Here is a 15982-nt window from a genome sequence, read left to right as displayed (position 1 = left end):
TGCTTCTATGGAGATCAAGGTGTCAAGCCGGTGACGATGGTGATCATGATGGTGCTTTGAAGATGGAGATCAAAGGCACAAGATGATGATGGCCATATCATATCACTTATTTGATTGCATGTGATGTTTATCCTTTATGCATCTTATTTTTCTTAGTACGACGATAGCATTATAAGATGATCTCTCACTGAATTTCAAGGTATAAGTGTTCTCCCTGAGTATGCACCGTTGCTACAGTTCGTCGTGCCGAGACACCACTGTTGGGGAACACAGTATTTCAAAATTTTCCTACGATCATGCAAGATCTATCTAGGATATGCATAGCAACGAGAGGGGAGAGTATGTCTACGTTCCCTCATAGACCGAAAGTGGAAGCGTTATGAAACACGGTTGATGTAGTCGAACGTCTTCATGATCCAACCGATCAAGTACCGAATGCATGGCACCTCCGCGATTTGCACATGTTCAGCTCGGTGACGTCCCTCGTACTCTTGATCCAGTTGAGGCCGAGGGAGAGTTTCGTCAGCACGACGGCGCGATGACAATGATGATGAAGTTACCGACGCAGGACTTCGCCTAAGCACTACAACGATATAACCGAGGTGGAATTCTGTGGAGGGGGCACCGCACAAGGCTAAACAATCAACTTGTGTGTCTATGGGGTGCCCCCTCCCCCGTATATAAATGGGGGAGGAGGAGAGGGCCGGCCCTCATAGGGCGCGCTCAAGGGGGGGAGTCCTACTCCCGGTAGGAGTAGGTTTCCCCCTTTCCTAGTTTGAGTAGGAGAAGAAGGAAGAAGGAGAGGGAGAGAAGGAAAGGGGGGGGCGACCCCCACCCCAATTCGGATTAGGCTTGGACGGGGGTGCGCCCTCCACCTGGCCGCCTCCTCCTCTCTTCCACTAAGGCCCATTGACTCCCTCAGGGGTTCCGGTAACCTCCCGGTACTCCGGAAAATGCCCGAACTTATCCGGAACCATTGCAGTGTCCAAACATAGCCTTCCAATATATCAATCTTTATGTCTCGACCATTTCGAGACACCTCATCATGTCCATGATCACATCCCGGACTCCGAACTACCTTCGGTACATCAAAACACGTAAACTCATAATATCGATCGTCATCGAACGTTAAGCATGCGGACCCTACGGGTTCAAGAACTATGTAGACATGACCGAGACTCATCTCCGATCAATAACCAATAGAGGAACATGGATGCTCATATTGGTTCCTACATATTCTACGAAGATCTTTATCAGTCAAACCGCATAACACCATACGTTGTTCCCTTTGTCATCGGTATGTTGCTTGCCCGAGATTCGATCGTCGGTATCTCAATACCTAGTTCAATCTCGTTACCGGCAAGTCTCTTACTTGTTCTGTAATGCATCTTCCCGCAACTAACTCATTAGTCACATAGCTTGCAAGGTACCGAGAGGGCCCACAGATATCTCTCCGATACACGGAGTGACAGATCCTAATCTCGATCTATGCCAACTCAACAAACACCATCGGAGACACCTGTTGATCATCTTTATAGTCACCCAGTTACATTGTGACGTTTGATAGCACACTAAGTGTTCCTCTTGTATTTGGGAGTTGCATAATCTCATAGTCATAGGAACATGTATAAGTTATGAAGAAAGCAATATCAGTAAACTAAACGATCATAGTGCTAAGCTAACGGATGGGTCAAGTCAATCACATCATTCTCTAATGGTGTGATCCCGTTCATCAAATGACAACTCATGTCTATGGTTAGGAAACTTAACCATCTTTGATTAACGAGCTAGTCAAGTAGAGGCATACTAGTGACACTTTGTTTGTCTATGTATTCACACATGTTCTAAGTTTCCGGTTAATACAATTCTAGCATGAATCATAAACATTTATCATGATATAAGGAAATATAAATAACAACTTTATTATTGCCTCTAGGGCATATTTCCTTCAGTCTCCCACTTGCACTAGATTCAATAATCTAGATTACACAGTAATGATTCTAACACCCATGGAATCTTGGTGATGATCATGTTTTGCTCGTGAGAGAGGTTTAGTCAACGGGCCTGCAACATTCAGATTCGTATGTATGTTGCAAATCTCCATGTCTCCCTCCTTGACTTGATCGCGGATGGAATTGAAGCGTCTCTTGATGTGCTTGGTTCTCTTGTGAAATCTGGATTCCTTCGCCAAGGCAATTGCACCAGTATTGTCACAAAAGGTTTTCATTGGACCCGATGCACCAGGTATGACACCTAGACTGAATATGAACTCCTTCTTCCAGACTCCTTTATTTGTTGCTTCCTAAGCAGCTATGTACTCTGCTTCGCACATAGATCCTGCCACGATGCTCTGCTTGGAACTGCACCAACTGACAGCTCCACCATTCAATAAAAATACGTATCTGGTTTGTGACTTAGAGTCATCCGGATCAGTGTCAAAGCATGCATCAACATGACTATTTACGACGAGCTCTTTTCACCTCCATAAACAAGAAACATATCCTTAGTCCTTTTCAGGTATTTCGGGATATTCTTGACCGTTGTCCAGTGATCCACTCCTGGATTACTTTGTCACCTCCCTGCTAAACTAATAGCAAGGCACACAACAGGTCTGGTACACAACATTGCATACATGATAGAACCTCCGGCTGAAGCATAGGGAATGACTTTCATTTTTTCTCTATCTTCTATAGTGGTCGGGCATGGAGTCTGACTCAACTTCACACCTTGTAACACAGGCAAGAACCCTTTCTCTGCTTGATCCATTTTGAACTTCTTCAAAACTTTATCAAGGTATGTGCTTTGTGAAAGTCCAATCAAGCGTCTTGATCTATCTCTATAGATCTTGATGCCCAATATATAAGCAGCTTCACCGAGGTCTTTCATTGAAAAATTCTTATTCAAGTATCCTTTTATACTATTCAAAAATTCAGTATCATTTCCGATCAACAATATGTCATCCACATATAATATCAGAAATGCTATAGAGCTCCCACTTACTTTCTTATAAATACAGGCTTCTCCAAAAGTCAGTATAAAACCATATGCTTTGATCACATTATCAAAGCGTATATTACAACTCCGAGATGCTTGCACCAGTCCATAAATGGATCGCTAGAGCTTACACACTTTGGTAGCACCTTTTGGATCGACAAAACCTTTTGGTTGCATCATATACAACTCTTTTTTAAGATATCCATTAAGGAATGCAGTTTTGACATCCATTTTCCAAATTTCATAATCATAAAATGCGGCAATTGCTAACATGATTTGAACGGACTTAAGCATCGCTACAGGTGAGAAGGTCTCATCATCGTCAACTCCTTGAACTTGTCGAAAACCTTTTGCAACAAGTCGAGCTTTGTAGACAGTAACATTACCGTCAGCGTCAGTCTTCTTCTTGAAGATCCATTTATTCTCTATGGCTTGCCGATCATCGTAAAAGTCAACTAAAGTCCACACTATGTTCTCATACATGGATCCCATCTCAGATTTCATGGCCTCAAGCCATTTCGCAGAATCTGGGTTCATCATCGCTTCCTCATAGTTCGTAGGTTCGTCATGGTCAAGTAACATGACTTCCAGAATAGGATTACCGTACCACTTTGGTGCGGATCTTACTCTGGTTGACCTACGAGGTTCGGTAGTAACTTGATCGGAAGTTTCATGATCATGGTCATTAGCTTCCTCACTGATTGGTGTAGGAATCACATGAACTGATTGCTATGATGGACTACTTTCCAATAAGGGAGCAGGTACAATTACCTCATCAAGTTCTACTTTCCTCCCACTCACTTCTTTCGAGAGAAACTCCTTCTCTAGAAAGGATCCATTCTTAGAAACAAATATCTTGCCTTCGGATCTGTGACAGAAGGTGTACCCAACAGTCTCCTTTGGGTATCCTATAAGACACATTTCTCTAATTTGGGTTCGAGCTTATCAGGTTGAAGCTTTTTCACATAAGCATCACAGCCCCAAACTTTAAGAAACGATAACTTGGGTTTCTTGCCAAACCACAGTTCATAAGGTGTCATCTCAATGGATTTAGATGGTGCCCTATTTAACATGAATGTAGCCATCTCTAAAGCATAACCCCAAAATGATAGCGGTAAATCAGTAAGAGACATCATAGATTGCACCATATCCAATAAAGTGTGGTTACGGTGTTCTGACACACCATTGTGTTGTGGTGTTCCGGGTGGCATGAGTTGTGAAACTATTCCGCATTGTTTCAAATGAAGACCAAACTCGTAACTCAAATATTCTCCCCCACGATCAGATCGTAGAAACTTTATTTTCTTGTTACGATGATTTTCCACTTCACTCCGAAATTCTTTGAACTTTTCAAATGTTTCAGACTTATGTTTCATCAAGTAGATATACCCATATCTGCTCAAATCATCTGTAAAGGTCAGAAAATAACGATACTTGCCACGAGCATCAACACTCATCGGACCGCATACATCAGTATGTATTATTTCTAATAAGTCTATTGCTCGCTCCATTGTTCCGGAGAATGGAGTCTTAGTCATCTTGCCCATGAGGCATGGTTCCCAAGCATCATGCGCTTTACACCAATATGACCTAAATGGCAGTGCCACAAATAAGTTGCACTATCATTATTAAAGTTATATCTTTTGGCTTCAATACTATGAATATGTGTATCACTACTATCTAGTAAAAATAGACCACTCATCAAGGGTGCATGACCAAAAAAGATATTACTCATATAAATAGAACAACCATTACTCTCTGATTTAAATGAATAACCGTCTCACATCAAACAAGATCCAGATATAATGTTCATGCTTAACGCTGGCACCAAATAACAATTATTTAGGTCTAAAACTAATCCTGGAGGTAGATGTAGAGGTAGCATGCCGACGGCGATCACATTGACTTTGGAACCATTTCCCATGCGCATCGTTACCTCGTCATTAGCCAATCTTCGCTTAATCCATAGCCCCTGTTTGGAGTTGCAAATATTAGCAACAGAACCAATATCAAATACCCAGGCGCTACTGCGAGCATTAGTAAGGTACACATCAATACCATGTATATCAAATATACCTTTCACTTTGCCATCCTTCTTATCCGCCAAATAGTTGGGGCAGTTCCGCTTCGAGTGACCAGTCCCTTTGCAGTAGAAGTGTAACGCCCGGATAATCACACTACAGTGATCTCACGTTAATGGTGACACGTCACCTCTGTCACTGTAATTAATTTCGAGTTAATTCAAAACCGTTTCAAATTTAAATCCTAATTAAGTCAATCGACAAAAGTTTTCAAATATTAAAATAAAATGTTCGGGCTATGTCTATTATTGCGTCGGTAATTATGGTGAAGTAAACACATTTTTATAAAATGCCTAAATGCTTTTAAATGACTTAAAATAGAAAAGAAAACAAACAAACAGAAAACAAAAAACAAAAAAAGAAAGAGAAAGGCCCCCACTGGGCTTCGGCCCAGCAGGCCGGCCCATTCGGCCGCAGGCCCAACCGGCCTCCCCCACGCCTCCCTTATCCCTCCCCCCACGACCGAAACCCTAGCTCACCCCCACCCCACTCGCACCACTCCCCCCTGGATCTGGATCGGGAACTCCCGATCCCCTCGCCCCCGCACGCAGACGCCGGCGCCCGGAGCCCCCCCCCCCCCGCCGGACTGCTTCACCCTCCCCCGCCGGACTGCCCTCCCTACGCACGCTCGTCCCCGTCGCCTCCCCAACCTTCCCCGAGCCCGCTCCTTTGACCCTACCAAGCCCGGTGAGGCCATGGCCTCCGCCCTCCTCCTTCCCCAGTCGCTGCGCCCCTCCTCTCTCTCCGTTCGCCGGCCGTGCAGCTCGGCTGCGCCCGCGTGCCGGAGCTCACGCTCCGAGCCGCTCGCCGCCCCGTGCCGTGGCCTCGTGCTCGCCGCGCACCGCAGCGCTGCTGCCGCTGCCCACCGCGACCTTGCCCCGCGCCGCCCCCGCTTCTGCTCTGCTGCCACTTCCCACCGCTCGCCGGACCGAGCCCCCTCCACCCCGCGCACGCCCCGCGAGCCTCCTCCCTGCGCGCCCCGTGCCGCTATTCCCGCCGGCCACGGCCCGCGCGCCCGCGCCCGCGCCTCCCACTGCTGCAGCTGCCGTGCCCTCGCCCCGCATCGCCATCTCCGGCCTCCCCGTGACGCCCAGGCCGCGCCCGCTTGCCCCCCCCCTCGCGCCTGGCTGGCCATGGCCGCGCCCGTGGCCTCTTCCCCCTGTCGCGTGGTCGGCCCGGCCCCGCCGCTCGCCGGAGCTGGCCGGCCCTTCCCTTACGAGCGCCCGCATGCTCACGGGGCTTCGCCCCGCAACCGCGCCCATTAGCGCTAACCCAGCACCCGCAAGGCCCCCTGGGCCTATGACAACGGGCCCCGCCCCAGAACAAAAAAAATGATGAATAATAATAATAATAATAATAATAATTAAAATAATTAATTAATTAAGTTAATTAATCTTGTTAATTAATCTAATCAATTAGTTAGGTTAATTAAACCCTAATTAACATAAGCAGTGTATGACAGGTGGGTCCCACTGGACCCACTGGTCAGGTTGACCAAGTCAACTCTGTTGACTGCTGATGTCAGCATGACATCATGCTGATGTCATTAATCTGTTTTTCGAATTAATTTAAATAAATAATTAAAATCAGAAAACGATTTAAATCTTTAGAAAATCATATCTTTTAATCCGTAATTCAGATGAAAATACTTTATACATGAAATTGCTCAGAACGACGAGTCGAATTTGAATACGCAGCCCGTTTATCCGCCACGCATCCCTAGCATAGCGAACACGCAACTTTCCTCCTCCGGTTCGTCTGTCCGAAAACGCGAAACGCCGGGGATAATTTCCCGGATGTTTCCCCCCTTCACCGGTACCACCTCGTACCGCGTTAGGGCACACCTAGCATCACGCTTTATAATGTCATGCATCGTCATGCAATTGTTTGCATTATATTTATTGTTTCTTCCCCCTCTTCTCTCGCTAGACACCGAGACCGACGCCGCTGCTACCCAGTACGACTACATCGACGACCCCTCTCTCTTGCCAGAGCAACCAGGCAAGACCCCCCTTTGATCACCAGATATCGCCTACTCTTCTCTATACTGCTTGCATTAGAGTAGTGTAGCATGTTACTGCTTTCCGTTATTCCTATCCTGATGCATAGCCTATCCTTGCTACTACTGTTGTTACCTTTACCTGCTATCCTACTGCTTAGTATAGGATGCTAGTGTTCCATCAGTGGCCCTACACTCTTGTCCGTCTGCCATGCTATACTACTGGGCCGTGATCACTTCGGGAGGTGATCACGGGCATATACTATATGCTTTACACAGTTACATTACCTGTGGTACTGTTCGGAGTTGGGGGCTGAAGGGGCAGGTGGCTCCATCCCGGTAGAGGTGGGCCTGGGTTTCCCGACGGCCCCCGACTGTTACTTTGAGGCGGAGCGACAGGGCAGGTTGAGACCACCTAGGAGAGAGGTGGGCCTGGCCCTGGTCGGCGTTCGCAGATACTTAACACGTTTAACGAGATCTTGGTATTTGATCTAAGTCTGGCTACTGGCCTATACGCACTAACCATCTACGCGGGGACAGTTCTGGGCACTCGACGTCGTGGTATCAGCCGAAGCCTTCGTGACGTCAGCAACGGAGCGGCGCGCGCCGGATTGGACTGGAACGCCACTAGGCTAGGTCTTCTTCCGGCCGCCCACGCAACGTGCAGGTGTGCTAAGGGCGATGGGCCCAGACCCCTGGGCGCTTAGGTTTAGACCGGCGTGCTGACCTCTCTGTTGGTCTAGGTGGGGCTGCGACGTGTTGATCTTCCGAGGCCGGGCATGACCCAGAAAAGTGTGTCCGGCCAAATGGGATCGAGCGTGCTGGGTTATGTGGTGCACCCCTGCAGGGAAGTTAATCTATTCGAATAGCCGTGATCTTCGGTAACAGGACGACTTGGAGTTGTACCTTGACCTTATGACAACTAGAACCGGATACTTAATAAAACACACCCTTCCGAGTGCCAGATACAACCGGTGGTCGCTCTCTCACAGGGCGACGAGGGGAGGATCATCGGTTAGGATTATGCTACGTGATGATACTTGGAGGACTTCAGTCTACTCTCTTCTACATGCTGCAAGACGGAGGCTGCCAGAAGCGTAGTCTTCGAAAGTACTAGCTATCCCCCTCTTATTCCGGCATTCTGCAGTTCAGTCCACATATGATAGCCTTATTCCAGTTGATACCAATGCATACATATGTAGTGTAGCTCCTTGCTTGCGAGTACTTTGGATGAGTACTCACGGTTGCTTTCTCCCTCTTTTGCCCCTATCCCTTCTACCTGGTTGTCGCAACCAGATGTTGGAGCCCAGGAGCCAGACGCCACCTTCGACGACGACTCCTACTACACCGGAGGTGCCTACTACTACGTGATGCCCGCTGACGACGACCAGGAGTAGTTAGGAGGATCCCAGGCAGGAGGCCTGCGCCTCTTTCGATCTGTATCCCAGTTTGTGCTAGCCTTCTTAAGGCAAACTTGTTTAACTTATGTCTGTACTCAGATATGGATGCTTCCGCTGACTCGTCTATGATCGAGCTCTTGTATTCGAGCCCTCGAGGCCCCTGGCTTGTAATATGATGCTTGTATGACTTATTTTATTTGTAGAGTTGTGTTGTGATATCTTCCCGTGAGTCCCTGATCTTGATCGTACACGTTTGCGTGTATGATTAGTGTACGATTAAATCGGGGGCGTCACAAGTTGGTATCAGAGCCGACTGCCTGTAGGAATCCCCCTTCCACACTCCTTGGCCGAAGTTGAGTCTAGACATTACAAAAACTTTTACTAACATGGTTGTGTGCCTTATGGGCCCACGTCGCCATCTGGGTGGTATTAGGATCTTTTACTCCTCGATCCTTACTCTGGGACTCCGAACTCTCTCCTACTCGGGTTAAACGATTTTACTAACTCTAACACTAGGATCCCGTGACCACGTTCACCCCAAAGTTGGATAAGCCCTAGTTATTCTTTAGAGTAGTACTTGAACATTATCCACATGGTCATTTGACTCCTGTGAAAACATCTTTGTTTTCAGATGGAACCCACGAGGCAGGTCGTGTGCCACACGACGGCCATTGGTGCCTCAGGATCACCTGCTGTGTTGGTTGAGATGATGACCTATCTGGGTTATCGCTGGCACCCTGAGTACACCGTCTATGAGGAGTATCAGGACTTCAACCAGGAGCAGTACCGTGCCATCGTCCACCTCTACTCCCGGGAGTATGACTCCACTACCGTGCTGCACACTGCTCATGGTGTTGGAGTGACTATCGATATGGCGGTCCACGATGCTGCTTATGCTGCTCTGACACGTCTCCGTGGAGAGTATCAGGAGTTGGACACCTCCCCCTTCAGGCACATTGCTATCGCATCCGATGTTGGTGCGGAGGGATACTACACTGCTGCCTACTCCACTGTCACCCGAGAGCCCTTCTACCATCAGAACCTGGTTCTGCATGCTGATGGGCTGGATAGAGCTAACCGAGCTCTTCGCCACGAGTTGTACACCACCCGTCAGCACCTGTACCGTGCTCTGACGCTGTTGCACCCCTCTGTCCGAACTGGTGATCTGTCGCGTTCTGCGGTCTACCCTGCCAGGACCGTGATGCCCCAGGGCGTCGGCTGGCCAGATGTGGGTGGCTACTCTCCTGCACTTGGTCCTCTCCTGCCACCTGTGCATCGGGTTCCGCACCAGAGTATCCGCGGACCCCAGGCTACTCGCGTGGAGGTCTTCCCTTCGCGTCATTACCAGCTGTCGGGCTACACCTACCTCCGCAGTACCGCATGGGACTGACGTAGACTTACTTATTAGGGTTAGATGCATTCGCCGCGAGCCTGTGTGCCGCCTATGATATCTTAGCCTATGTACTGAACACTGTGTAACAAACTCTATGCATGATCTCTTTTGTAAGATATGCCGACTACTATGTAGTATCTATCGTGCTGCTTTCGTTGTGCATGTTTCATCATGAATGACTCTTGTTTTTTGCAAATTTCTCAATGCTGAACTACCCCTGTTAAATATTAGCAGGATGGTTAGACCAGGTGGTCGTGGTCGTGGTGGCAACGCCCCACCACCGCCTGAGTACATGGCTGGTATGGTCCAACAGCTTGAGATGAATCGCCAATTCATGGAGAATATGATGGCTCAGTTTCCTCGCCCCAATATGAACCAGCAGCCAACCCCAGTAACTCTGCAGGATTTCATGCGCCTGAACCCAACTGTGTACCGCAGCTCAACTCAGCCTCTGGATGCTGATGACTGGCTCTGTGACATCACCTATGAGATGGAGTCTGCTGAGGTAGCCCCTGCCAGCTATGTCACCTTTGCTTCCTTCTTCCTGAAGGGACCCGCAGCTCAATGGTGGGACAGCCACAGGCGTACACTGCCAGCTGGAACAATCATCACCTGGCCAGACTTCCAAGCTGCCTTCCGTGCTCGCTTCATTCCTCAGGGAGTCATGGACCGGAAGAAGCGTGAGTTCCGCAACCTCACCCAAGGCAACAAAACTGTGGAAGCTTACCAGCGGGAGTTTCTTGACTTGTCCCGCTATGCTGAAGAAGACATTGCAACTGATGCACGCAGACAGGAGAAGTTCCGTGATGGCCTTCAAGCTGACATCAAGCTCGCACTTCTAGTGCATGACTTTGCTGATTTTGCCACTCTGGTGAACAAAGCCATCAATGTCGAAACTGGTCTGCAGGAATACCAAAGCTCTCACAGGCGCAACCGTGACATGGGCTCTTCTTCGGGCCCGTCCTCGTAGAAGCGCAAGATATGGATTCCCAATAGCTTGTACCAGCCGGATGCACCTACTCCAAGGCAGACCTATGCTGCACCTCGTCTGCCTGCTCCTCCGACTAGGCAGCCAAGACTCCCAGCTCCACCACCACAAGCTCCTGTTCCCACTCCTAATAATGGGTTGTGCTTCAGATGTGGACAACCAGGGCATCGTGCTAGGGAATGCAACCAGAACCAGAATCAACTGGCCCTTCCAGCAACTGGCCGTGGAAGCAACCAGCCCCGCAGCAACAATGCCAAGTCTTATGGTCGTGTTCATGCCAACCACATTGATCTGAGCGAAGCTCAAGACCAGCCTGCTACTGTGATGGTTACCCTCCTCGTAAATTCAGTACCAGCATCCGTTTTATTTGATACAGGTGCATCGCATTCATTCATGTCAGAAGGTTTTGCATGCTTGCACGACATTAAATGTGAGGACATGAATGCTTCACTATTAGTACACACCCCTGCGGGCCAATGTCGAACCTCCATGATTCGCAACGACGTCCCTGTAGAAATCAAAGGACTGGAATTCCTTGTCTCTCCCATCGTACTGAAGTCCTGTAGCATTGATCTCATTCTGGGAATGAATTGGTTAAAAGCGCATACTGCTTCTATAGTTTGCGCCACTAAGGTCGTCCATCTGCTACACCCTTCTGATGAAATAATAGCTTACCAAGCTCATCTAGTTCAGAACGCTGAGGCACGACTTTATGCCTTGAATGCGTTGAACGCTGCACCACTCGAGGGCATTGAAAACATTCCCGTCGTTCGTGAATTCCAAGATGTCTTCTCAGAAGAACTTCCAGGGATTCCCCCTGCTAGAGCTGTCGAATTCATCATCGACTTGAAACCCGGCACTACCCCTATAGCTAAACGACCCTACAAGATGCCGCCGCATGAACTCCTTGAGATTAAGGAGGAAATCAACAAATCTCTTGTCAAAGGTTTCATTCGCCCAAGTTGCTCTCCTTGGGGAGCACCTTCTCTCATTGTTAGGAAGAAGGATGGGACAAACCGATTGGTCCAAGACTACCGTCCTATAAACTAAGCTACCATTCAGAATAAATACCCTCTTCCTCGGATCAATGATCTTTATGATCAACTGGCTGGCTCATCAGTGTTCTCCAAACTCGACTTGAGGTTGGGTTACCACCAGATCCGTGTTCGTGAAGAGGACATCCCAAAAACCGCCTTCGTGACTCGGTATGGATCATACGAGTACACCGTCATGTCATTCGGCTTAACAAATGCTCCAGCCACCTTCTCTCGTCTGATGAATTATATATTCATGGATTACCTTGACAAGTTCGTCATGGTTTATTTGGACGATATCCTTGTATTTTCCAAGAACAAGGCGGAACATGCTGAACATCTCGTCTTGTGCTGGAAAAGCTTCGGGAGCATCAGCTGTATGCTAAGTATTCCAAGTGTGAATTCTGGCTCCCCGAAGTAACCTATCTTGGGCATGTCATCTCCAAAGATGGTATTGCCGTCAACCCTGAACGAGTTCAGGCTATTCTCGATTGGACTCCTCCGAAGAATGTGAAGCAAGTCCGAAGTTTTCTCGGTCTCGCCAGCTATTGCCGTCGATTCGTCGAGAACTTCTCCAAGATTGCCAGGCCTCTGACTAATTTGTTGCATAAGGGTGTCAAGTTTGACTGGACAGACAAGTGTCAGGAAAGTTTCCAGGCGCTCAAAGACAAGTTGACTTCTGCCCCCGTGCTTGCACCACCTGATACTAAGAAGGACTTCGTCATTTACTGCGACGCTTCCCGCCAAGGATTAGGCTGTGTCCTAATGCAGGAGCGCAGAGTGATTGCTTATGCCTCTCGTCAATTGCGCCCTCACGAAGAAAACTACCCAGTTCACGACCTCGAGCTTGCTGCTGTCATTCATGCACTGAAGCAGTGGCGACATTACCTTCTCGGTAATCGTTGCGAGATCTTCACCGATCATCAAAGTCTGAAGTATCTGTTTACTCAGCCAGATTTGAACCTACGTCAGCAAAGATGGATGGAGACTGTTGCAGACTTTGACGTGGGTATATCTTATACCCCCGGCAAGGCTAATGTAATGGCCGATGCCTTGAGCCGCAAGTCTTACTGCAACCACCTCCAGGTTCATAAAGTTCAGCCCTCGCTTGTCGAAGAATTTAGAAAGCTGAACCTCCATATTGTTCCTCCTGGAGCACTCGCTCCCCCTCCCCCAGAGTTCCGCAAGATGAATCTTCTTGTTGTTACTAAGGGTTCTCTAAATACCCTGGCTGTCGTACCAGATCTCGTAGCTGGTATAAAGACTATACAAGGTTATGACTCTGAAGTCCATAAGATTAAACGCCATCTAGCAGAAGGAAAGCCCTCATTCTTCTCTATCGCCGACGATGGCGCCTTCTATTTCAAAGGCCGCCTAGTGGTACCATGTTCGAAGAAAAACCTGGATAAGACTAAAAGGGTTATGCAAGAAGCCCATGATACGCCTCTGTCCATCCATCCTGGTAGTACAAAGATGTACCAGGATATTCGTCAGAGATTCTGGTGGTCTAATATGAAGCAGGACATTGCTCGTTATGTTGCTGAGTGTGACGTTTGTCGCCGAATCAAAGCAGAGCATCAAAGGCCTGCCGGAACTCTGCAACCTATCTCTATTCCTGAATGGAAATGGGACCATGTTGAAATGGACTTCGTCACTGGATTTCCCAAATCGCAGAAAGGTAATGATGCTATTCTTGTTGTCATTGACCGGCTTTCCAAAGTTGCCCATTTTCTGGCGGTCAAAGAGACAATCACTACTAGTCAGCTTGCTACTCTCTACATGGCCAGAATTGTTTCACTTCACGGTATCCCACTGGTTATCAATTCAGACCGTGGCAGCTTATTCACTTCAAGGTTTTGGGCGAGTTTCCAAGAAGCTATGGGAACTCATCTGTCGTTCAGTACTGCATTTCATCCTCAGTCGCAAGGACAGGTTGAACGTGTCAACCAAGTTCTCGAAGACATGCTTCGAGCTTGTGTAATATCATTCAGCAAGAAATGGGAGGAATCTCTTCCATATGCCGAGTTCTCTTATAATAATAGCTATCAAGCTAGTCTGAAGATGTCCCCCTTCGAAGTGCTATATGGACGAAAGTGTCGAACCCCTCTGAACTGGTCAGAAACTGGGGAACGTCCACTCTTCGGTCCGGATATTATCCAACAGGCCGAAGAACAAGTTCGCATTATTCGCGAGAATCTCAAGACTGCTCAGTCACGTCAGAAAAGTCAGTATGACCGTCATCACCAAGACATGGTCTATCAACCTGGCGAAAAGGCTTATCTTCGAGTTACACCAATGAAGGGTGCTCACCGCTTCGGGATCAAGGGCAAGCTAGCTCCTCGCTATACCGGTCCCTTCACTATTCTCGAAAGGCGTGGAAAGGTGGCATATCAACTGGAGCTTCCGCCGAACCTTTCTCAGGTTCACGATGTGTTCCATGTGTCACAACTCCGCCGTTGCTTCAAGGATCCAATCCGAGCGGTGGATCATGAAGTGCTCGAATTACAACAGGACCTCTCTTATAAAGAGCATCCGGTCCGCATTCTTGACCAAGCTGAACGCCGCACACGTCAGAAGGCGATCAAATTCCTCAAAGTCCAGTGGTCGAATCACTCTGAAGACGAAGCCACCTGGGAACGCGAGGATCGTCTTCGCGATGAATACCCTGCACTGTTTCCTTCTACCTCCTAAATCTCGGGACGAGATTTCTTGTAGTGGAGGAGATTTGTAACGCCCGGATAATCACGCTACAGCGATCTCACGTTAATGGTGACACGTCACCTCTGTCACTGTAATTAATTTCGGGTTAATTCAAAACCGTTTCAAATTTAAATCCTAATTAAGTCAAACGACAAAAGTTTTCAAATATTAAAATAAAATGTTCGGGCTATTCCTATTATTGCGTCGGCAATTATGGTGAAGTAAACACATTTTTATAAAATGCCTAAATGCTTTTAAATGACTTAAAACAGAAAAGAAAAAAAAACAAACAGAAAACAAAAAAAGAAAGAGAAAGGCCCCCACTGGGCTTCGGCCCAGCAGGCCGGCCCATTCGGCCGCAGGCCCAACCGGCCTCCCCCACGCCTCCCTTATCCCCCCCCACGACCGAAACCCTAGCTCACCCCCACCCCACTCGCACCACTCCCCCCCTGGATCTGGATCGGGAACTCCCGATCCCCTCGCCCCCGCACGCAGACGCCGGCGCCCGGAGCCCACCCCCCCCCCCCCCCCGCCGGACTGCTTCACCCTCCCCCGCCGGACTGCCCTCCCTACGCACGCTCGTCCCCGTCGCCTCCCCAACCTTCCCCGAGCCCGCTCTTTTGACCCTACCAAGCCCGGTGAGGCCATGGCCTCCGCCCTCCTCCTTCCCCTGTCGCTGCGCCCCTCCTCTCTCTCCGTTCGCCGGCCGCGCAGCTCGGCTGCGCCCGTGTGCCGGAGCTCACGCTCCGGGCCGCTCGCCGCCCCGTGCCGTGGCCTCGTGCTCGCCGCGCACCGCAACGCTGCTGCCGCTGCCCACCGCGACCTTGCCCCGCGCCGCCCCCGCTTCTGCTCTGCTGCTGCTGCCCATCGCTCGCCGGACCGAGCCCCCTCCACCCCGCGCACGCCCCGCGAGCCTCCTCCCTGCGCGCCCCGTGCCGCTATTCCCGCCGGCCACGGCCCGCGCGCCCACGCCCGCGCCTCCCGCTGCTGCAGCTGCCGTGCCCTCGCCCCGCATCGCCATCTCCGGCCTCCCCGTGACGCCCAGGCTGCGCCCGCTTGCCCCCCCTCGCGCCTGGCTGGCCATGGCCGCGCCCGTGGCCTCTTCCCCCTGTCGCGTGGTCGGCCCGACCCCGTCGCTCGCCGGAGCTGGCCGGCCCTTCCCTTACGAGCGCCCGCATGCTCACGGGGCTTCGCCCCCGCAACCGCGCCCGTTAGCGCTAACCCAGCACCCGCAAGGCCCCCTGGGCCTATGACAACGGGCCCCGCCCCAGAACAAAAAAAAATGATGAATAATAATAATAATAATAAATAACTAAAATAATTAATTAATTAAGTTAATTAATCCTGTTAATTAATCTAATCAATTAGTTAGGTTAATTAAACCTTAATTAAC

General features: G+C 49.3%; 1 pseudogene; it reads left to right on the top strand.

Annotated features, from left to right (window-relative positions):
- The first annotated feature begins 10237 nt into the window (after positions 1-10237).
- LOC147986194 (uncharacterized) lies at positions 10238-14656 on the top strand (annotated as a pseudogene).
- The last annotated feature ends 1326 nt before the right edge of the window (positions 14657-15982 follow it).

This window comes from Triticum urartu, chromosome 2A (assembly GCF_056163025.1).
Source record: "Triticum urartu cultivar PI428250 chromosome 2A, HENAU_Tu73, whole genome shotgun sequence".
Lineage (NCBI taxonomy): Eukaryota > Viridiplantae > Streptophyta > Magnoliopsida > Poales > Poaceae > Triticum > Triticum urartu.
This window is presented reverse-complemented; position numbering and strand designations above follow the sequence as displayed.